The sequence below is a fragment of the Giraffa tippelskirchi genome, chromosome 3 (assembly GCF_054371585.1).
Source record: "Giraffa tippelskirchi isolate mGirTip1 chromosome 3, T2T-mGirTip1v1.2.pri, whole genome shotgun sequence".
In the NCBI taxonomy this organism is placed as follows: Eukaryota; Metazoa; Chordata; class Mammalia; order Artiodactyla; family Giraffidae; genus Giraffa; species Giraffa tippelskirchi.
In genome coordinates, this window is record NC_137277.1 from 93,071,543 (window position 1) to 93,096,488 (window position 24,946).

The 24,946-nt window shown below is 36.3% G+C and overlaps 1 protein-coding gene across 1 annotated transcript in view; it reads left to right on the forward strand.

The window, feature by feature from the left end:
• Positions 1-24,946, forward strand: part of LOC145542439 (sodium channel protein type 3 subunit alpha-like) — a 180,015-nt gene that overhangs the window by 56,542 nt on the left and 98,527 nt on the right. The gene's annotated exons all lie outside the window — the stretch shown is intronic.

Genomic DNA, 24,946 nt, shown 5'->3' on the forward strand with positions numbered 1-24,946 from the left:
AACACAGGTAATTATTGAATACCTACTCCCTGCCAAGCATTGTGTTAAGTAACAAAGAAAAGGATATAAAGAAGTAGAGTTCTTGCTCTCAAGGAACTCATAGTCTGTGTAGGAGAGGTTTGAAGAAGATGAAACACTGCAACTAAGCCGACATTTATAGTTCAGTATGAAAAATACTATCAAAGGGTATGAAATAATAAAGTACAACCATATAATACAATGCTACCCATAATCTGGGAAAAGCAGAAGAGGGTATATAATTCATTCATGGGGAGAGCAGGACAGGATATCAGGTTTATTATCCTAACTGAGTCTCCAAGAATAAACAGCAATTGTCCAGGTGTGAGAAGGGAAATGGGGATGAAAAAAGCAACAATGAAATATAATTTAAAACTGAGGGAATAATATTTAAAAAGGCATAGTGGCCCAAGATAGCTTCAGATAATTGTAATTACATAGCTATATAGCTACAACATGGAGGGTAATCTATATTTGGAAATCACCTGGAAGCAGAGAATTTCTTACTGCATTACTCTTTTATAATAACAATAAAAATATTTTAATATTACTGAACTGAAGCACACTTAAGTAATATTTTGACAGTTGTTACATCTGGAATATTTGAGCCCATGAGATAAAATTATATTGTCTACTGAACAGATTTGAAACTGACAATTATCCTGTTTTTCAGACCAACTTTTACCACCATGTAATTTTTACTTTTCTGTACCAATTTTTCTCAGTAAACAAATGTGAAAAATATCTACACTTCTCAACTTCTAGAGGTGTTATAAAGAAAAAAAGATGTAATAAATGTAAAAATATTTCATTATTTTCTTTCAGAACAAAGAAATTATTTCATGCTGTAATTTACTATACCTTGTATGTTAAGCACTGGGCAAAGTGAGCTTGTGAAAATATTTACCACCAGGAGATTCTGATCTAAAGTGGACTACAGAAGTATAAAAGGACAGAAAATACAATGTAAATTAGCCTAAGTTTTCATAAAATAGAAATTAATAAAAATAAATGCAAGCAGAGTAGTAGGTAACTATACTATTAAAGTGACTAAAGATAGAAGTATGGAAGTTGAGCATCAGCATGAATGAGAATGTCTTCTTTTTAGAGAAGACATATTCCAGGATCTCTTTGAATAGCAGAAGGGATCTATTCTAAACCCAACTAAAAGGGAAAAACTGAGAGAAAAATAAATATGAAGGTACATATTTAGTGTATTTTTAGTATTTTAAATATATTTTTAATTGCACTGGTAATGCACACATATATAATTGTACATGTTTCAGACAGAAAAGAAATATACACAGCAAATCCTGAAATTTCCATACATTTACCCTTCATTCCCTTCCTCCCCTAAAAACGACAGCTGTCAAACCCTTGAAATTTGTCTTGTACTGTATGTATTTTGGATATTTGATATTTTACTTTAGGGGTTGGTGCTTTTTTCCCCAGTACATTTTTATATCTTTGTGCTGTGTTCAACTTTCTAAAATATGTCTTTATTTTCTTTCAAACTGTCTAATGATTTCCCCTGCTTTGTCTATTATATAATTTATGAGCACTTTTTATTATATTATTCCCTCAAGGTATCCTACTCTTACTTCATAGATGCATCTAGGATATTAAATATATTCTTTATATATTTACCTTAGCTCCATGTATTGTCCTGATTTTTGCAGATTTATAAGATTTTTGCTTGGTCCAAGGCCCACGGAACCACCATTCCAAATTGTAAGGTAGGGGAGGAAGGCAATTAAAGGTAGATATCTAGGAAAATTTAAAAGAAAAATGCTAAATCAGGTTTGTATGTTTGGAAAATAATTGTTAACTCATTGACAGACCTAGTGGAGCAATTAAAAAATTAGCAATGACTATGTGAATCAGATAAGACAAATAATTCCATGGTAATGTATGAATTCTGTCTGTAAAATCTGGTATAATTTATAGTCATTCAATATAATTTATATTCAGTAAGAATTATATAATTCTTACTATAATTATAATTCTGTCTGTTGACTTGTTATAGAACTTCATTGCTTTTCTTTTTCTTCCTCCAAATTTTATTCTGTGAGAATTCCCCCTCAATGTCCTAAGAATAGGGTTTATAATTTAATGTGTGTGCGCACACACACACACACACACACAGAGCCTGGAATCAGCTAAAATAAAAATCAGTTCCCCAGAAAACACTACCAGGAACTCTCCTGAACAAATGGATACCCAAAAGTGGACATCAGAATGAACATACTTCTAAGTAACATTATTAGTGGAGAAATTAGTATGGCCTGCTAGGGACTGGCAGTTAATAAACATTACCAGTCGGCGCTAGTGGTAAAGAGCCTGCCTGCCAATGCAGCAGACATAACAGATGCGGGTTCAATCCCTAGGTTGGGAATAGCCCTTAGAGGAGGGCATGGCAACCACTCCAGTATTCTGGCCTGGAGAATCCCATGGACAGAGAAGCCTGGCAGGCTACAGTCCATAGGGTCACAAAGAGTCAGACATGGCTGAAGCGACTTAGCACGCAGTGAAGGGATAAATTTGTCTGTGACAAGAGAAAAAAATAAAAGTTCCTCAAAAAGAGAAATATCTCAGGACAGAAAATGTATACGACAAAATGGTAAATTGTTTTGAATTTTCCCTGAGTGTGTGAGTAGCAGCGATCTAAATTAGTGGAAGTTCATTTCCTTTTTGCTCCTCCAGCACTTGGTACATATTTGTATCATAACAGTTATCTTACTAGATTACAATTGCCTGTATGGTAAGATATGGAAAGTGCTAACTGATATGCTTTTACTTTCTTCCACATTTCACTGTTTGATCTGTAAAATGTATGTAAGAATACCTTCTATGGGTGGGTTAAATGAATATATGCAAAATGCATAGAACAACATCTGGCACAAAGTACTAAATAAATTTTGGGTTTTGTTATTGTTATTATTCAATTTCTTCACTATTACCTGAGGCTCTTCCCCCAGCCACTCCCTAACATTCTGGCCAGATATCAAAACTATCATTCCTTATGTGGAACTGTCATGGGAAACAGAAAAAAGAATCTTCAGATTCTTGTGTTTTAAATTTAAAAGGTGTTAATCTAAGTGTATGAGTTGAACTGTATCCACATATCTTCAGAAAAAAAAAAAAGACTATTGAAATCCTAATCTCAAGGGGTTCAAAATATGCCCTTATTTGGAAATAAGGACTTTATGAAAAAGAAAGTAAAGTGTTAGTCATTCATTTGTGTCTGATTCTTTGCAACTGTAACCCACCAGGATCCTCCATTCATGGGATTCTCCAGGCAAGAATACTGGAGTGGGTTGCCATTCCCTTCTCCAGGGGATCTTTCCAACCCAGGGATCGAACTCAGGTCCTCTGCATTGCAGGTGGATTCTTTATCATCCGAGCCAGCAGGAAGCCCAAGGTCTTTACAGAGATAAGCAAATTAAAATGAAATCGTTACGGTTGAACCTAATACAAAATGACTTGTGACATTATAAAAAGAAGAAATTTGGACATTGAGACAGGTGTGCACAGAGGGAAGATGATACAAAGAGACGCAGGGAGAACACTACGGAAAGACGGAGACAAGGACTAGAGTTACAGTGTCACACACCAAGGAATATCTGGGCTACTAAAAGCTGAAAGACACAGGGATGACGCTAGTTTTCAGAAGATGCGTGATTCCGCTGACACCTTGACTTAGGACTTCAAACCTCCAGAACTGTGAGATAATAAATGTCTGTGGGTCTGAGCTAACCAGTGCGATCCTTTGTTGTAGCAGCAAACTATCACATTATGTATAAGACAGAAGATTTCCAAGGAAAACTTGTGGATCCAGCTTACTACTGGTGCGGAAGGAAGAGATTCAAGCTACACTCTTTGGGGGCTGGAAAGCAAGTCTGTGAGGAAGCAAGACCCAAACCAATGGGGTCTCTGATAAGGACCTCCTACATAGTTTGCCTTCCCCAGGAGTAGCTAAAAAGCAGAAAGATAAGAAGCTGAAAATTTCTAATATAGTAGGGACTGTGCCTCATTTTTCTGAAGCCCACAGAGCATATTATGGTCCATGGGATGGAAACAGGAGACTAGAGAAGACCGTGTGGGGTGCCTGGGACATGGGACTTATGTCAGCTAATTGTAGCCCAGAGTGACCCTGGAAAGGTGCTACTTGCTTTTCTTCCCTCCTCCCTTCAGGACAGGAGCAAAAGTTACCCGAGAGAAAGAGCTGGCAAAACCTGTGGTAACTAATGGTCATGAAGAGGGGATGCTGCCATGCAAAACTGAATCGATGGAGCTTCTGGGACCAAACAGGAATATAGGCACATTGGCAGATGTCTGAGTGAAGGGTTGATGATGTCCCGGAATCATACAAGATTCTCAGTTCAGTCGCTCAGTCGTGTCCGACTCTTTGCGACCCCATGGACTGTAGCGCGCACAACCCACTAAATGGCCACACAGAGAAGTGGGAGGCTGGGGATCATATTCTGCTTTTCTTAAATATATTCTGGACTGAGATCAGTCCCCGTGAGAAGAGTGTAAACCTGAAATCACTAGAAAAATCCCCAAGTGACTCAGTCCACCTGAAACTGACAGGATTTATTTTTCTGCCATTAGACAAAATGGGGGCTAGAATTAAAAAACTAGGTAAACAACACTCCTTGAGCACATAGTAAAAAAAAAATGGCATCCGTTATATTTCTCTCTTCATTATACATAAGTTCCTTGATGACAAGCACTGTGTTTTCATCTTTGTCTTTTCAAAGCTAACATAGAGCCTGACATATAGTAAGGTGTTCCCTAATATGAACATATTTAATTAATGGAAAACTAATAAAATTATAGTTGCTTTCTCTAAAGTAAACTGAAAGATCAAATGAAATGCATAGCACTTTGATTAGTTAAGAAATCTCTTAATAAACTGATAAAGTCATTTTGCTTATGTATTGTGTGCTTCAATATCCTTATAAGCCATGTTTTCTTAAGTACAATATTTTAAAGACATAGATATAATAATATATAACCTTTGATTATATTATCATATGTTAGATGAATTTCAGCTGTTCCTCCTGTCATATACATAGAACACATAATCCATAGATCTAAATTACATAAGCCTCACTGAAGTTAAAAATACTTTCCCATATATTACTACTTATAAATGTTTTATAAAAAAGCAACACAAAAAGACTACCAGTGAATGACTATTACCTTATTCTTTAAGGAGACAGATTATTCACTCAGAAAGAATTCATCCAGTGGGAAGATAAAGTTTTCAGAAGACTAGAGCAGGCCACAAGAGAGATTTTGCAAAACTCTACATGTAGTCCATAAACCTGATTTTCAAACAGAAATTTGGAGGGTTTTTAATTGTATTCATTTATGGTTGAATCAGCATTGTAAACTTATAAAATTTAGAAAAATATACAATATCAGAAAACTGTGCATACTCCAACAATTTCATATGCAAAAGAATATTTTTTACATATTCATGTGTAGGGCATAGGTATGATAAAGAATAATGGGGATGTTTTTCCTTTTGTTCAATTTTGTGTGTCTGCCAGTAGATGGCGGTACCATGTCGAGTGCTGTCAGCTTTTTTTTTTTTCTTTCTTTTTTTTTCCCTCAAAGCTGTTTTCTGATATATGTTGGGTACCATAGAGTGAATCTCAGAACAGGAAGCGGAGGCATAAGCAGAGAGGATTCTGGAAAGGTTTCTTTGTTTTCTTGTTCAGAGAGAAAGCAAAGGAGAAAAAAAAAAAAACATTGTAGTTAATATGTAAACCTCTGTGGCCAAAAATCTGAACAACTGCAGGGGAAGGCTCTTTATACTCTAACCATCTTGGATGCGGGCTTTGTTATGCTGTGATCCATAAGGCTCTGTTTCATCAGGTAAGCTGGCAAAATATTCAATTATCTGAAACATAGAATTTAACAACCAGATCATTTCTCTTATTTTAAAATCATCTTCATGCTGCTATTTGTAACCTAATGTTGTTTTAATGTCAATTACAAGGACCAAAGGCATCATTTGATGTGTAAACTGCTTACTATTCCTTTATCTCAAAGGAAGAGCCTCTGTCTAGAAATGGTGACTTATGGTACAGACTAGGCATTACTGAGCTTGTATTTTTGAAACATGTAGGTGCTTATGATTCATTGTAGTCGAGAACATATTTTTTATTACACAAAGCTAACCTAATTGATTTTGTGGCTATACTTTATCTATTTAAATGTCCAGTGTGCCTAGTATTTTTTTAACATAAATGTATAGTGACATTGGAACTATCATTCTCGTGCTTTAGTCTTTTTGTAACAGCTTTGGGAGGCTATGCGTATAGGGAATGATAACAATATAGAGGTGTATAGCTGTTTGAAAAACATTATCATTTGTCTGTAAAATAATCTATTCTCACCAATACTAACCCATTAAAATGAGATTTAACCTTCTAGTAATAAAACTATCCCTAAATACTCCATTATGTGTTATTTCTTTATTTTAACATATTCATTTTACATTATTTACCACTTTATTTATTGATTTAAAGGTTATTGTACCCTCTTGATGAGTTATAAGCTTCATATACTTCTGTATTTTTTCTGTGTATATTTTAATAACTGGTTATTATTATCATTATTATTACTAATTATCAAGGAGGGCCACTTGGACAAAAAAACAATTATTTATTTTATAATCTATATCTTCTGCGGTTTCTTTAAGATATTTTATAGAATAATAATAAAGATTGCATTCAATTAGCAATCACATAGAACAGAAAATTATTGGCAGAAAATCTATAGGTATTCATTTAATGAAGAGTTTTAAAAATCAGAGAGGTTTTTAAAAAATACAACAGGTGGTGTAATATAGCATATGGAGACAAAGATAAAAGTGTATATGCTTAGAGGATTATGCATGAAAACATTTCATCACAATCAGTCCAAGCAGTGAGTGCCCTGTGTGGAATAAAGACCTCTGATTTCTAGTCAGTACTGGTCAAACCAGCCTAAAAATAGAACTTGCGGCCTCTGCTTTAAAAACAACTATAATCTCTAATGATATGGAAAAATACTGATTTTTCATCCAGGATTTTACCTTGGCTAGCAATAATACTCCCCCTAAAAATTAGCCCCCAACTAAAATAAATAAATTTATTAAAAAAAAAAACACCTAAAAAAATTACAAAATAGTGGTTGCCTCAGAGAAAATCCCTGGGTCTTGTATATTTTTGAGCTCCTACCATTGGCTATAAAGAAAACTGTTTCTTTGAAAAGGGTTCCCAGAAATGGGTGCTAATTGGCTTGAGCATATTGTACACTCCAAGCTTCACTACAGGTGACTGGATGTAACTTTGTTCTGTGTAAACACCAGAGCTGGTCTTTCTGAAATGTTTTACATTTACGAATGGATGCTTATATTTTGTTCCTGACTATTAGTAATATTTTTATCAGTATAGTTGCAACAATCTCTTAATTCTTTCTATATATGTAGTAACCATATGAAGAGCAAATGCTAACAGAATTATTCACCAAATGTGCTCTCTGAAAATTGTTAGAAATCAAACATGTTTTGATTAAATGATATATCAAATACGTTTGGTATCTTATTCTTAAAAAGAACTAGTAGTGACTTCATTTGTTAGGTCAAAAATAATATTGTAATGTACTGGTGTGGTAGAGAAAAATAGGTTGGGCACTGAGCTGGAAGTCTTGATTTCTGATTCAAATTCTGCTACTAATGAGTTTTGTTGCCTCAGAAGGAACACTTGTAAAAGAGTTAAATGGGAATCAAGGATATATAAGGACACTTTTCATTCATTGTTCTAATTTATCTGGATTTTCACCAATTGATTTCTCAGCTTAACTGTAATCTGATACATCTCTGATTTTCACTGAGTTTTATATTACCATTAATCTTGTGCTAAACATGAGAATAGAGAAATAGAGATGTTTAAAGGTCCTTAGCCAGTTCCTCTGTGGTGGGAACAACCAGAAAGCAACATGTAGAAGTGATTAAGAGCAATAGCTAGCGGAATGAATCTTATATGTGTGTGTGTGTACACGCTTGATTCATATACGTGATTGTGTGTGCTTAGTTGCTTCAGTCATGTCCAACTCTCTGCAATCCCATGGACTGCAGCCCGCCAGGCTCCTCTGTCCATGGAATTTTTCAGGCAAGAATACTGGAATGGGTTGCCATTTCCTACTTCAGGGATCTTCCTCACCCAGGGATCGAAATTGTGTCTCTTGCGTCTCCTATATTGGCAGGTGGATTCTCTACCACTGAGCCACCTGGGAAGTCCCAATGAATCCTAGGTCCACTATTAACTAACAAAGATTTAAACCTTCTGAGCCTCTATGATATCACCAGTATAAATAGGAATGATGGTGCCAACATTGCAGGATTGTGTAAATAAATATTGTCTGTCCAGTGTTTATTACATATCCTGGAGCACAATTAAATGCCAATCCATCCCTCCTCCCCTGTTCACCAACTCTTGCCAAAAGGAACAGGTATTATTTTTTAATGCTGGTGATGGTAGTGCATCTTCTACCACAACAGGAAGAATACAGTGAAACTGCCAAGAAATTCCGTAGTTGAAAAGGGAATAGTTCTTATCCTGGAAGCATGCCTTTGCTGAAACAACAAAATGTGTTCTCTATAATAATATCAATTAGTGTTAACATCTTGACCATTTCCTGAATTGCTCATAGAACTCTCATACCTTCTAGAAGACTACTCTTTTGCCAATGATACATTATCATGGACCCCCACTTCTAAGGCTTTTTTCTTTTTTAATAAAATAGGGGCAAAAGGCTTTATTTCACTTGTGCTTTAATCAATACAACTATTAGACAGAAGGCCTCTGTGAAGAGTCATGAAAAAAAACCTAGGTTTCACCAAGAATTAATTTTACTATGACCATCAACTTAAAGAACCTAAATCCCAGAAATGACTGCATGTGTGGGCTATGTGATCAACTCAAACTATCCACTGCTTAAATAGAATTGATGGTGCAATAAAAGGTGGAAAGTCAAACTGTGCCTGATGAAACTGTTGACATACAGCAAAATCTCTGCTTCCCTACAAAGGATTTTTTCTACAAACAACTTCATGCTCTTGACAGCTATGTGCTACTGGGATCTTAGGGAGCTAGAGCTGGGAGGTCTTTTCAGCACCCCGGGCCTCCCAATCCTTCCCTTCAACCACCCTAGGCCTCTTAAACTGACTCAAATAACTGCGATGTCAGTTTCATCTTCATGGCGGCCAAGATGACTTAATGGGCTCATGATTAGACAGATCTGAGATGGCCTTGAGTTTTAGAGTCTTCAAGACACAAGGGGAAAATTTCTCAATTAGACAGTGCCCTGCTTTAGTCCATCTTCCTGACTCCAGCTCATTCCCAGCTCTTCTGATTCCTTATTTTTAGGGGTTAAATGAAAGCACTCGTAAGTGTAAGCATATAAAAACAAACACTTTTTTTCACTGAGGAATGAAATGTGACTAGATGGTGAAATGTCTTTGCATGAGTGGCTGTGCAGATTGCTTTCTTTCCCATTATCATTCATGTATAGGAACACTGTGAACTCACTGAAGATTGGGAATAATGTTTACTTTGTCATCTAAAATATATTATTCATTCTTCCTTAATATTGATGATTGTTTTACCAGTTTTCTAAAACTTGAGGATTAATTTATCCACCTACTCCTGAAATAAGGGCTTCCCTATAGCTCAAATGGTAAAGAATCTGCCTGCAATGCAGGAGACTAGGGTTCGATCCCTGGGTGGGGAAGATCCTCTGGAGAAGGGAGTGGCAATACACTCCAGTATTCTTGCCTGGAGAATCCCATGGACAGAGAAGCCTGGTGAGTTACAGTCCATGGGATCACAGAGTCAGACATGACTGAGTGACTAACACACACACATAACTCTTGAAATATAATTTAGGATATTAACAGTATACTACTGTTCACTTCAGTTCAGCTAGGGATCTATTTTAAATTTTTATTAACTTTAATTCTAAATTATCTGTACTTCCTCTTGAATTTTACACCATAAACAATTTTAACAGCAATCCAGTGTAGAACCGGGTATCCAAACTACAAGTTCTTGAGGTAGGTTGTTCTTTGAGGTAGTTATAAAATCTGGGAAGGATAAAAGCCAATTGTATTGCTTCTTGGGTTGCAAGTTCATATATTTATCTTTGATTAGAAAGCTACCACTTTAGTTCAGCTTTACTTGATAATATTTTTCACACTGGGGTGAAGTTAACACATTCTTTGCATGCATTTTAATGGGTTTATGTGTAGAGTTAAGAGCAGAATAGTGTTAATTTTCTGTTAATTTTACCTGAAAGTAAGTTAATAAAGAAAATCTTGCTCTCTTGCTAAGCAAAGTTGTGCTTGCTGACCTGTCTGACAGGCACCGGCTCTTTGGATATCTGAAATCTGAATCTATGTTCAGACATCTAATTAGCCACAATAGAAGAATTCTTTTAATTTTATATGAATACCTGCTCAACTGCATAACAGAAGTTTTAATATGCCTCCTATTTATTGAGTGGTTCTTATAATACTCCAACTCTTTTTTCCAGGCTTTGAAGTAAAAAAGGACTTTATAGAGAGAACTTTAAAGAAATTTCTGCTCAAGATAAATGAATAGAGAGTAACTGCAAAGTAACTTATAAGCATGCTTATAAATTAAATCTACCTATTAAACACAAATACAGTGCATATAAACATATGCTAGGTGGTAGCTGTATTAGGGAATTCTCAGGGGTTGTTTTAGTTCAGGGAAACCTTTTAAAAGTCTGAAGTTATTTCTGTAATAGTCGAATTAGGTTTTCATGATTTTGCAGACTGCATATAGGGAGCCCTGCATGTGATTAAGCTCTGAGCTGGAGGAAAGAGAAAGAAATGATGGTCTTTAAATTTTTAAACAGTAGTTTAATATTGTTTTATTCAATGGGTGATTTCAAAGATGGGAAGTCACTCCTTAAATAACCTTGGCCATTTTCTGCCAAGAAGCTCACTTTTGGGAATTTTAATCTCCTAATATTCTGAAGATACTCTATTCTTACTTGGGTCTTACAGAACATTTTGTCCTTTTCTTTTTCCAAGAGCTTGAACTGGAATAATTCACTAAATCCCAGCTCCTGTTATTAAGTGACATTGCACTTCTGAACCAAACCCCAAATATGCATGCTGCTGCTGCTGCTAAGTCGCTTCAGTCATGTCCAACTCTGTGCGACCTCATAGACAGCAGCCCACCAGGCTCTGCCGTCCCTGGGATTCTCCAGGCAAGAACACTGGAGTGGGTTGCCATTTCCTTCTCCAATGCATGAAAGAGAAAAGTGAAAGTGAAGTTGCTCAGTCATGTCCGACTCTTCGCGACCCCATGGACTGCAGCCTGCAGAGCTTATTAATAGGACACATTTTATGGGCTCAAGCCTCTATTTGAGAACCAGTCACCTGTTTGTTAGCTTCTCTGTGTCCTTGCTGCTTTTGCTTGTAACATTTATTTTTCTTTATGTAAGTTGCTTTTGCTATGTCTAAAGTATTCTGATAAGACTGAGTACATTCAGCCTGGTAGGGCTGTAGACAAAGTATTCTGAGCAATTTCTTTTCATGGAGCTTACACCATTGATGAACATAAACTTCAGAATGAATTCTCCAAGAAATAAGCCCAAATTCCTACATGCACGAAGCAGGTGAGAGAAACGAGTAAAGCAAGTCAGGTTGGGACTAAAAAACTCCACAGCCCATGTGCTTTCTAAAGAGGGGATGCTCCTAAGGGCCAGGAGACTATTGAATCTAATGATTTTTCCAAAGAAGCTTAAAATCTAGATTTGTTTTTTGAGAAACTTCCCTCTTGTTAAATGTTGTCATCTATTTCAAATTATTTACAATATTGGATAGATTCCACAAAGCATATCTACAGGCAGGATATGGCCAAGGGATTTTTGGCCAGATATTTTTTCCTTTTGCCAATCCAACCAGTATTTTTACCAATAAGGGTAAATAAACTTCATGGAGAAGAAATGGCTTGACTGTATTTGGAGGAAGTGCCACACTCATTCATATTTCCTATCTGCTCCTCCAGGCTTAACTAACTGCCCACCATTTTTCTCTTTCATTTCAAATCCTTGGATGTTCTACATATTCCCTCCCATAATTTTGTTTTTGCTGCTGCTAATTACATCACTGAATTTTATCTACTTAGATCCTTTTACTCCCCTTTTTTTGTTGCTATTAATACTTCTCTTGCTATGGATATCTTGTTACGGCTATGCTAGTTGATGAAGTATGTAATATTCTCACTTCTACAGTGTTCTGAAATTATTGAAATTTGTAGGAAAAACATATCCTTTAGCTGAGAAAAGAGAAAAGATATCATTACCAGAATATTTACATGTCCTTGAGACAACATGGTCTCAAAGTTCTGAAATATCTTATTAAAATATCTTCAATCATAGCCATTAATGATTACAATTCAAGTAAACCCATTCTTCATATTAGTTTTCAACAATTTTATTGAGCTCTACTATCATTCTTACGATATCAATTCCAAAAATTAAAATACATTATTATATTAGCATTGGAAGAACAGACAAAAGTATAATACACAAATATATTGCATTCTTTTTCATTGATCTAAAACTTAGTGGTATTAGATTAGAATAAAAATCAAATACATATGTCTGGAATGAGAACTTCTTCACTAGTACATGGAAAATTAGAAAGAAAAAGCAAAATGAAAACTGAAAAAAAAAGTCAGACTTTTTAAACTTCACTAATAATAATAGCAAGGAGATCCAATCAATCCATCCTAAAAGAGATCAATCCTGGGTGTTCATTGGAAGGACTGATGTTGAAGCTGAAACTCCAATACTTTGGTCACCTCATGCAAAGAGTTGACTCATTGGAAAAGACCCTAATGCTGGGTGGGATTGGGGGCAGGAGGAGAAGGGGACGACAGAGGATGAGATGGTTGGATGGCATCACCAACTCGATGGACATGGGTTTGTGTAGACTCCGGGAGTTGGTGATGGACAGAGAGGCCTGGCGTGCTGCAGTTCATGGGGTCACAAAGAGTCGGACATGACTGAGCGACTGAACTGAACTGAGCTGAATAATAATAACAGGAGAGGAAAAAAAAAACAGTTTAAAGGAAATAGATGTGCAAACATCTGAGAGAAAATGGAAAGAGATAAAGCATGATGAGCTTATTCAGAGAGTGGGGCACAGCTCTGGCTACACATTGGAATCAACTGGGAAGCTTCAAAAAGAGCAAAGCTAAAAAAAAAAAAGAGTAAAGCTTGCTCTACCTTAGGCCAATTCAATTAGATGTGCTGGGCTGAGCCTGACCATCAGTGTTTAAAAGCTCTGCAAGCATAGTTCAAATATGTAGTCAGGTTTGAAAAGCAATTGACTAGAGGAAAATGGAGAAAAACAAGAAAAGCTAATGAAAGTTTGGCTACAGAAGTGAAAGACAACTGAGAAATAACTTTTAGAATAATTTCAAAATACTAACAAGTGGGCACATGTTAAGTAAAAAGACTATGCAAATACTTAAAGTAATAAAAAGTACGTTCATGTCCATTTCCCCTTCGGTTGAAAAGGCTGGTATTTATTCTATATGTTTAAGCAGTTTTATATTTCAAATTGGTAATTTCCTACCCTTACCTCTACTAGAAAGTTGACCCAGCTTCTGGTTATGATATATTTTACAAACTAACAATACAAACAATTGTGCACACTTAGACATAAACATCCATAAAGTTCAATTTGTACAACCAGAGATTTGCCCTCTTTTTGTTCTGTACCTTGTAAATTGTTCCTTTGAAAATTAAGTCTTAAAATCAAATAAGAGTGGTCACTGAAAGATATTCTTCGAATGGCCAGTTCATTCAGCTGGAAACAAAACATTGATTTTGAATTATTGAAACTTCAATTGTGGCAGATTTAGAGGTAAAGCAGATCTGTAAACCAACAAATTATTTAAAGCCAAAATTCACTTAAAAATGTATGGTCAGAAAGTGGCATTTCTGAGGAAGAAGTGAATTAACCTAATAGTTAAGTGGAATTAATACTGAATTGATTTTCCTAAAACGAATTCCATTATGAAGGTGAGTCAGCCTTTTCAACATTTTCTGGGTTAACATCACAGTTTCTTTTCCATGTTGATTTCCCACAATCCTTTCCACAACTAGAGAGTCTGTGGTAGCCTCTATAAAAGCAATCCTCTCCATCCTTCAGAGCAGATTATATCCTAAAGTCTTTCCTCTAGAGAAACATCCTTTAATATTAATACTTAACTATGCTTTCTTCATGACCGTTTTGTCAACCAGGTCACGAAAATTATCATCCTATATGAAAGATCTGTTAAATCTCAGGATGAGAATACATGTATTTTGAAACAGGAGGCTAGTGATTCCGTGGTGAACAGAAGCAACACTATATTATATCTGAGGCTCAGTTTATGGTAGACGTCGATGAAATGGTGCTTGGGTTCTCAAACTGGGATTAGATCACTAATTTTTTAAAAAAATGACATCCTACCTTTATATTCAAAGTACTTAGTCTACAATAAAAATATAAATAACCAGTAGAATATTAATAAGAGTGAAAGCCTGAACCAAAAAGAAATGCCTTTTAATGAAAGGTAAGGACACCTTAAATTAGTCAGTGTGGAGAGCAAAAAATTTATGGTTGATACGACCATTTTCTCCACCAACACAGTGACAACTGTGAGAAATAATTTGATTCTTCGGGGAAAAGAATTCCAATTTGTTATTCAAAAGCATTAAGTATATTTTGAAAAGGGGAAGGGTGATGCTTAGGAGTAAATGAAAAGTGGCAGAGCACATCCAAATCATGATGCAGATCTCTATGCAAATTAGCACGAGTTAAAATACACCCTGAAAACTGCAGTAGTGAGCTCTCTCATACGTTTATTAAACTTGTTGTTTACTCTGTGTCTCAAAATTATCCTGAGTCATCGTTAAGACACATTTCTTTTAAATATCCATTAAATGTACTATAACTGTATACGTTTTAAATAACACTCTGTGAGACAGATGTAACCATAAAATAATACTCACTTTCTCCAATAATCCAGATCCCTCAGGAGAGCTAAATTTGGGAAATTTTATGCATAACAAAATACTTTCTCTTTATTCTCAATTTCTTCCTGAATAAAAAATTTAAAAACTAAATATTTAAGACATAAAAAGGAACACTTGATTTGGAAACTCTTTGAACTTTTTTTTTTCAACATTTGATAAATATTTTATGTTTTCTTGGATTTTTTTTAAATTGAAGTATAGTTGACATACAATGTTGTGTTAGTTTCTGGTGTATAGTAAAGTAATTCATATATATGTATATGCATTTTTTTCTTTTTCATTACAGATTATTATAAGATACTGAATATAGTTCCCTATGCTATACAGTAGGCTTTTGTTGTTTATTTTATATATAGTAGTTTGTATCTGCAAACTCCTAAATTTATCCCTCCCCTCCCCTTTCCCTTTCGGTAAACATAAGTGTGTTTTCTGTGAACTTTCTATTCAAGTTTTTGGTAACCTAGAACTGCCCTAGAAAAATAAAGTCCATTATTTTTTTTAAAAGGGGAAAGACATTTGAAGAATAAATGAATTCAATGCCCAACTTTGAATAGACAATTTTATCAGAATCCTAAATTATCCATGTCCTTGAGTAGTTAGTTCAAGTTCCATACATGGAACACTGTAGAAATGCCACAAATTCCAGTTCTGTCCTTCCTAGCATCTCCTCTGTTCAATGCTTTTTTTTTCTCCTTATGATTGCTGCCCTCTCTAGCCAGAGTCTTGCTAGATCCTGCATCCTGGGAAGGGCCAGGCAGGCTATGCCTGTCTTGACTCTAATTAGCATATTGGTTGCTGCAATCTCTAAAGAAAATTTTTTATCAAATGTAATTTTCTCTTGCCTGCGGCATTCTGGCTTCCTTTAGCCCCCAAAGAACTGAGCTCTGAACACTATCCCTCCTGTGTTTACATGCAGAGACCCTCCACTGTGTGATCCCCCTGCAATTAAGTGGTAATGTGGGTGCGTGCTCAGTCACTTCAGTCGTGTCCGACTCTTTGCAACTCTATGGACTGTAGCCTGCCAGGCTCCTCAGTCCATGGGATTCTCCAGGCAAGGGTACTGGAGTAGATTGCCATGCCCTCCTCCAGGGGATCTTTCCAATGCGGGTATCGAATGTCTCCTGCTTTACAGGGGGATTCTTTACCGCTGACCAACAAGGAAACCCAAGTAAGTGGTAACATCTACACCTAACTCAGGGCAGCGCAGGCAGGTCTTTGCTCTATTTTGGTACCAATGATGTGCTAAGTGGCTGAAGGAAAAACACAGACTCTCTGTGTTTTCACATTTTCTTCAATGACTGATCGTATTTCACTGAAACCTAGACTCAAGGTTTTGTTAGTATTTTTAAAAAAATTGTTATTTGTATAGAAGATTTTTGATATCACCAATTTAGGAAGAAATTATGTGTACAGAACTGAGTATCTAAATAGAAAGGATGTGAGGGACAATTATTTTCAGCAACCAACCCTCCAGCTATACTCTTCTCAAGGTATTCATAATATTGATTCATCAAAAAAACATAGCTCAAATTTTAACAAGCACATAACCCATAAAGTATTCTGAATATGAAGACAGACTCTAAAAGTATAACACAGCCAACCCCAGTTACATCATTAGTCCAATATTCAATGACCCTTTGAGTTCAGAGTATAAGGTAACTGCTGCACCGTCAGATCACTGTCTCTCAGAAGGGATGAATGTTGGAATTCACCAAGCACAGAGTTTCAGTGCTTTAGAGATAAAAGAGGCACTACATATCAACTAGTCACTTTCCCCCCTTCCTTCTCCATAACAGATGTGGACACTCAACACCAAAAACACTGAGCATTCAACATGTCACAGCAAGTGACGTCAAAGACAAGCCTAGAACTTAACAGATTACTTGAATCACAGGTTACATTCCCCTCATTCTGTTTTCTTCTGTCTCTCTTAGGGGCAGGGCATGTTTTCTATTATATTACACTCTCCTCTGCATCTCCTCTCCATCTTCAAGGTGATCAGACTCCACAACATTATAACCATCTAGCTGGGATGGGGTGGGGATGGAGTGGGGATGCTTAAAAGAGAAGCTGCTCAGGTGGCTGGGTTCTGGCCGGGGAAGAACCATAGCAGAACCGCAGCCACACCTAAATAAGTGTGCTCCAGTGGAGTTTACCACTAACACTAATCTGAAGGCAGATTTTACAGCCTCCCTGCTCCATGCTAGATAACTCTCAATTCCTCTGTAGTTTAAGCCTCAAAGGATGCAGGTTACATATGAAGTAAGCACCACCATCTTGAAGTGATGCAAGTTGTACCTCAAGTTCCCTTAGGTTGCCAAGTGAAAAAGGCAATCGACTCTTAACACTGGGTTGTGAAAACAGTGTGCTGTCATTTTGATTACAGTCAGTAAACAGTCTGTGGTTGCCTGGAAAGAAACAGCCTAAAGCACAAGGCACCAGCAAGCAGTAGGAGAGACGTGGCTGGGGGTAACTTGTAGGGCTCTCTATTATGGCTGAAGCAAAACTGACATTACGGTAGGAATGGATCAAGGGCTGTTCACTAGGCTAAGAACTTTATTTGCTTTCTATTTTCCTTGATGCCAATTTACTTCAAAATAGAAAGCTTTCTATAATTCTGGTTATATTCTGATTTAGATGTTTAAATGTGTTTAAATGTTATTTTCCATGTTTCTCTCTCTCTTACACACACATGCACAAACACACAATGTTCACTTTTGTTTCTTGGTCCGAAATCCTAGGAATTAAAGACAAAAACTACAATCTAACTAAGTAAAACAGAAAAATGATACAGAAAGAACGTGCCTCTCCCTTTTAGAGCATCTCAGAACAGGAGATTGCCCGCTTTCTTAATTCATTTGTTAGTAGGTTTGATCACTTGGTGGAGGAAAAAGGAATAGGGGAAAGGTATATACTGAACCAGCACACCCCACTACAGATATGAGATGAACGTATTTACTTTGAAAATGTCTAGATACTAACATTAAAAAAAGACAAAAGAAACCATTGAAATTAATGTTACTAATGCTGATTTTTTTTTTTAATTTAAGCCAAAATCCCAAAATATTATCCTTTCAGATTTGGCAGTAGCTATATTTTAAGTGTTCAATTCCTACATGTGACCAGAGCTAACACACTGGATAGGGGATTAGCAGAATTTGTTTTAGGTAATTATATTCAGAAGATATCTAATAATATCCTGCTGACTGTGGTAGATAAGCAGTAAAATCTTTAGCTTCAAGAAATTTAAAATGTAGAAGCAATAAGGCACATCCTTAATAAAAGCAGAAGCCAGAGTATTATAATTATTATATGAATTTTAAAGACAATATGTGCAAGCTGTTGGAGTTCAGAGGAAGGCAAAACAACTTTTGACTCAGAATTTAGGTATGATGAGCCTTGGAGTATAGGTAGGATTTTAACAGGCAGTAATTGGTGGTGAGTAATATTTCAGGCAGAGGGAAAGTTTCTGAAAGTCAGAGGCCAGAGACTGGGGACTTTCAGGGAATGGCAAACAGATACGTTTAACTAGGGAGGAGCACACATGTAGGAGAGTTTGTAAGATGAAGCTGGAGAAACAAATCAGTAAATTAATTTTTAGGGAGAGCCTCTGATTTTTACTTTTTCTAAGAAAAAAAAAGACACTGGATTTGGTGGCATGATTACTAGCCATGTGACTTTAGATGTGTTACTTACCCTCTCTGAATTCTATTGTTTCCTTATCTGTAAAATGAGGACAATAATCACCTTTATCTCATTGAGTTGCTGTCAAGATAAAAATGAGCTAATCAGTGCCTGGCACAGAGCAAGTCAGTGTCCTCTATTATCATTACTATTCCTTCTCTAAGATATTTTGAAGTGTGGAATTCTTTGAGTAAAATATTCATTCCTCACTTTGCTTTGTATTAAAGAGGGTCTGATAAACTCAGCATGTTGTTGTTTAGTTGCTGAGTCGTGTCCGACTCTTTGAGATCCCATGGACTGTGGCCCAGGCTCCTCTGTCCATGGGGTTTCCCAGGCAAGAATACTGGAGTGTTGCCATTTCCTTCTCCGGGGAATCTTCCTGACCCAGGGATGGATTGAACCCAGGTCTCCTGCACTGGCAGCAGATTCTTTACCCCTAAGCCACCAGGGAAGCCCAAACTCAGCATACTTAGTCAATAATCTTTGAGGTAAACAGGTTCTGAATGTATGTATGTGATCTAGAAGAAATACGACTACATAATTAGAAAATATTGTGCCTATAGAGAATTTGGCTTTTGTCGCTTTTCTATGTTTTATCATCTTCATGGCTGTATGACACAAAACAGTTACTTTATTTACCTAAGTTACTTTATTTACCTAACCAATCCCATATGAGTGGATATTTCAGTTTTTTTCTAGATTTTGCTATTATAAAATATGTTGTGTTAAATAGAATACAAGACTTTCTAAAGAGTAGTTGTAGGCTGAATTTGAAATAGCAAATCTAAGTGAAAAGTTTAAATCTTTATAAGAAACTAACATTAAATAATTCATTTATTCAAAAAATGTCTGTTGAGCACCCACTATGTGCCATGCACTGTTCTAAGCACTTGGGATTCACTGGTGAACAAAGGGGACCAAGAAAGGAATATTCCAGCCCCTATAAGTCTTATGTTCTACCCAGGGAAAATTGAAAGTGAATAACAGACATTATAAATCAGTTAATTATATAGTACATAATAAGGTGATAAGTGCTTTGGAAACAATAAAGTGGGGTAAGGAGATGGAGGGGAAGCACAGAAGGTCTCTTTGAAAAGGTAAACTTTTGACCAAGACTTGCAGATGAGAAAGTTAGGTTATCTAGAGGAAAGAACACTGCTAGGAGAGTGAGCAGTATATCTGTGTTTGGCAGGTGCAGAGGACAGCTAGTAGCCAGTGTGACTAGAGAGGAGTGAGAAAAAAGGAGAGCAATGAGTTTAGGATGAGTTCAGCAAGGTAACTGGAAAGCCATTCATAAGGTCTTAGAGGCAATTATAAAGAGTTTGGCCTTTTCTCTGGGTAGCTCCTGTAGGCTCCTGCACAGAGAAATAACTCGATTTGGTTTCTTTTCCTCAAATCACTCTGACTGCTGGGTGAAAATAGGCTCCATGGGAGTCAGGCCGGAATCAGGGAGACGCTTACAAAGCTATTGCAGGCTTCTGTGAAATACTGCCACAAATCGTTTTAAGCTTCCAGGTTCAAAAGAATTGCACCGCAGGACGTTAAACAAATGAACAATGAGACTGAAGAAGCTATGACTATTATCTCTGAGAAATCATAAAAATGAGAGCAGTATGACTGGTACATATGCTTCTAAGTTCAAAAACAACAAAAAGCAGAACAAACAAAAAAACCAAAAAATTTCTGGATTCTATAAGCCAGTCATTGTCTAACTGTGATTCCTGGGCTAACATCATCAGCATCCTCTGTGTGCTTATTAGAAGCACAAGATTTGGGGCTTCACCTGTATCTACAAGCAACTCTGGGGTGGAACCTGGCAAGCTGTGTTTTACTAAAAGTCCTACAGGTGATTCTGATGCTAAATTTTGAGGACCACTGACAAAAACTAATGGTGAAACTAGAAAGCAGAAGGATCCTTTTCAGTTTTAGAATACTGGGCTTCCAAGTTCCAATAAATCTTTTAAATCATGTATTTAGAGAAATTTAACTTTTATTTATGGAGAAGGAAATGGCAACCCATTCCAGTATTCTTGCCTGGGAATCCCTTGGACAGAGGAGCTTGGTGGGCTACAGTCCATATGGTCAAAAAAGAGTCAGGCACAACTTGGTGACTGAACAACAACAACTTTTTATTTTTATTATACTCTATCTCTTTATAAAAAAAAACTGAAGTAAAATGGTACATTATTTTTTCAAAATCCATGAGCAACAAGGAGTTGAAGATGATGAAAATGGAGAAAATGTAGATGATTAAACCTGTTCAAGATTGCACATTAATGAAGTCACTGTTTTAGAATGTACATTTAGCTCTTGAGTTTCAGCCTCAACATTTTTAGAGTAAGGCAGAAATGAATTTAATACAACTCAAAGAAAGAAATCCCAGATTTTAAGTTAACTGAGATCTTCATTTAGTCTTGTAATGGTCTAATTTGATCCAGGAGAATCTGAAGTACCCAGAGAAGTAGATGTGTGGTTTTCCTTCCTAGACAAAATTCCCAGTGTATTACTTCATAACATCTTGGTGATTTGACCATTTGAAGTTATTTACTTGAAACAGTTTCAAGTCCTAAAACCAAAGAAGCAGCTGGTAGGATAGAGCTATTACAGACGCTGAAGAGCCAACCAGCAATCCCATCCAGATGGAAGAGACTGCCCCCTCCCCATGGGGAAACGCTGCCAGGGACCTGATGACAAATAGTTGTGAACTCCTCAGTGAGTGGTTTTGGATTTACTTCAGCCCCTGCACAAAGAGCTAACTGAGTCCCCAGGGTTTTACAGTTGAATGCCTGCCAGAAATGGTTTTGATCTGGAAAATTCTGAAGCAGGTACATTATGTCAACATAAAAGAGGATAAAATGGATTGAAAGGAAAGAAAGCTGCATAAATGGCTAAAAATATCTAAGTGAAGTGAAAACAAAAGTCAGTCATGTCCGACTCTTTGCCACCTCATGGACTGTAGCCAGCCACCAGGCTCCTCTGTCCAAGGAATTCTCCAGGCAAGAATACTGGAGTGGTTGATATTTCCTTCTCTAGGGGATCTTCTTGAGTGAGGGATTGAACTCGGGTCTCCTGTTTGACAGGCAGATTCTTTACTGTCACATGAGTCACCAGGGAAGCCCCCAGAATAGCTAAAGGATAAACTAAAGAGGCAAAATAAAGGTTAAAAACAATGGAGCTGGAATAAGACAAAAATTAAACACTGGACTAGAAGAAATTAAAGGATAAATCAATTGTTAGGATAAACTAACACAAAAGGAAATATAAACAAACTCATCTCTAGAAAATTCAACTGTTGGTATTAATATTACAATTAATAACGTTAACAGTAAAAAGAGAAATGAGCTAAGAAAAATAAAATTAAAGCAAATTTGTCCAAAGTTTCTCAGCTGGTGACACCTACCCTTTTTAGAGTAAAGCTTTTGTCATACTCTTTGAACAACAGCTTCCTCATTCATGGTATAAAGAAATTCCCCTTAATTTCTGAACTGCTAAAATTCTTTTAAGATAATTTCAAAGGCAGGCTATCCATTTTGGGGGATCCGTAAGTCCAATACTTATATTAAATAATCTGAAAGTATAGTTTCTAAATCATCTTATCTCATCACCATCTTAATGGAATTCACTGAGTTCAACTACTTTAACCATTAGTATAAATCTTATTAGATTAAACCTTGTATGCGTCTTCTGTGGAATTAAATTTAAGACATCTGCTAAGCATGTTACGTAGTGTCCCTTGATAGCAAAACTTCTTCCCTCAGTTTGGTTCTTGGAGAAAGTTTGTCTTTTTATACATAGTGTTTAAGAATTTTTTTTGGTTTTGTTTCCTAAAATAAAATCAGATACATGTGATTCTGTGTACTTCCACTCTTTCTTACCTATTGGGAACATTAGTGCTAAATTCCAGCCTTGATTGTGTAAAGTGACCATCTCATATTCATAGTAATCTTTACTCTTTTCTGTCAGGATAACCTTCTTAAACTGCAATCTATGTACCATTTCCATCAAATTAATCTAAGGAACTGGTTTAAAATGCAGATCCTGGGTCTTGCCCAAGACCAACTTTTTCAGAATCTCCAGAGATTGAACCCAGAAATCTACAGATTTAATAAGTAGTCCAAGTGATTCTTATGCTCACTGAAGTTCAGAACTGATTTAAAGAATCCTCATTCTCTTCTTAACTCAAGTAGTCCTATTTTATCTTACAATTAATCTATAAACCATGGTCTACTTCAAATGATGAGTGAGATAAGAGATCTTATTAAGACATAATACAACTCAAAGTATTGGACCTAAATTGGAGTATGAAACCATATGCAGAAATCACTATTTCCCATGTGTACTTCAGACTGAAAAAAATATCTCCCATTTGGAGCCCAGGCCATGAGATACATTTTGTCTGATCTGTGAGTCAGTGATTTTCACAAGGGGAAGGTGAAGAAGGAGAACTCAAGCAAATCAGAACTCTCTGGCATGCTTTTTCAAACTCTTCTCTTCTGTTCCTCCTTAAGTTCTTAGTTCCTCTTTAATATTTAGTCCTCCCAACTTCACCCCCGCACCAGAGAAAAGGCTGAAATGTCCCCAGAGAAAAGACTGCAAATAATTTAGAATATCTAAATTCACTATTTTAGTTATTTAATACCATGCTCATTATAAGTCAGGATGGAGATCAAGGTATTGAAAATTCAGTTATTTATGTGCTGTGAAGGAGAGAAGTAGTGTTCATTAGCCTGTGACTGTAAAGTAGAAGGAACTAACATTTATTTAAGAAGTATAAATTTAACAATTTAATGCTTGAATGCAATTTAATGCTTCAAGCTCTGATGATGGGTATTATTAAAGTAATAATAACTATAATACTGTTATTCCTATTATTGCTACTTCTATTACTACTAAAACCTCTAGCTTTTATGGAAAACCTACGTTATACCAGCTACTGTACAAGTGACTCTACATGCATGTGTGTGTGTGTGAAGAAGATCATTTAATTCTAACAACAACCCTCTTTCCATGGGTATTATAGTTTCTATTAACAGAGAGGAAACTAAAAATTGGACTGGTCAGGTAACAAGTTCAATGTCAAACAGCTAACAAATGGCAGAGCCAGGTCTGTGTTGCTACCAAGTGAAAGAGAGAAGAGACAAAGGCCAGATCATAAAGGCACCTGCATACTTTCCTAAGTGACTGTAACTCACTGAGAAGCGCTGACAAATTTTAATAAGGATAAGATACATATTTTACCATAACTTTGACTGTGGGAGAAGGTGAGGGTGGGACAACCTGAGAGAATAGCATTGAAACATGTATATTATCATGTGTGAAACAGAACACCAGTCCAGGTTCGATGCATGAGAATAGTGCTCAGGGCTGGGGCAATGGGATGACCCAGAGGGATGGGATGGGGAGGGAGGTGGGAGGGGGGTTCAGGATGGGGAACTCATGTAAACCCATGGCTGATTCATGTCAATGTATGGCAAAAACCACTACAGTATTGTAAAGTAATTAGCCTCCAACTAAAATAAATAAATTAATAAAAAATAAATAAATAAATAAAAATATCACTTTGATGACAGATTAAAGAAGAGATTTGGTTGCTTAGGAGTGAGTTCTCCTCTGGAGATGAAGATAAAAAAAAAACTATGTATTAAATAAAAAGGTGACATTTAATGGGACTTTTTTTTTTCACAGTAAATTGTAAAAAGAGATTAATTCATGAGGATCCATACTGGTTTGCCATGTAAGATTTGCATACGTGAAATGAAATATTTTTTAAAATACTGATTGCTGATTTAAATCAGGGATACTGATTGGGTATCCCTGGTGGCTCAGATGGTAAATAATCTGCCTGCAATGTGGGAGACCTGCATTTGATCCCTGCATTGGGAAGATCCCCTGGAGGAGGAAATGGCAACCCACTCCAGTCTTCTTGCTTGGAAAATCCCATGGACAGAAGAGCCTGGTTGGCTACAATCCATGGGGTCTCAAAGAGTCAGACACAACTGAGTGACTAACACTTTCACTTTCATATATCGTCCTTTTAAATAATCATTGGTTTAACTAGGCTTAGCCATTGCTAATGGTTATAGCCAGAAGGAATATGACATCAGATTGATATATATTA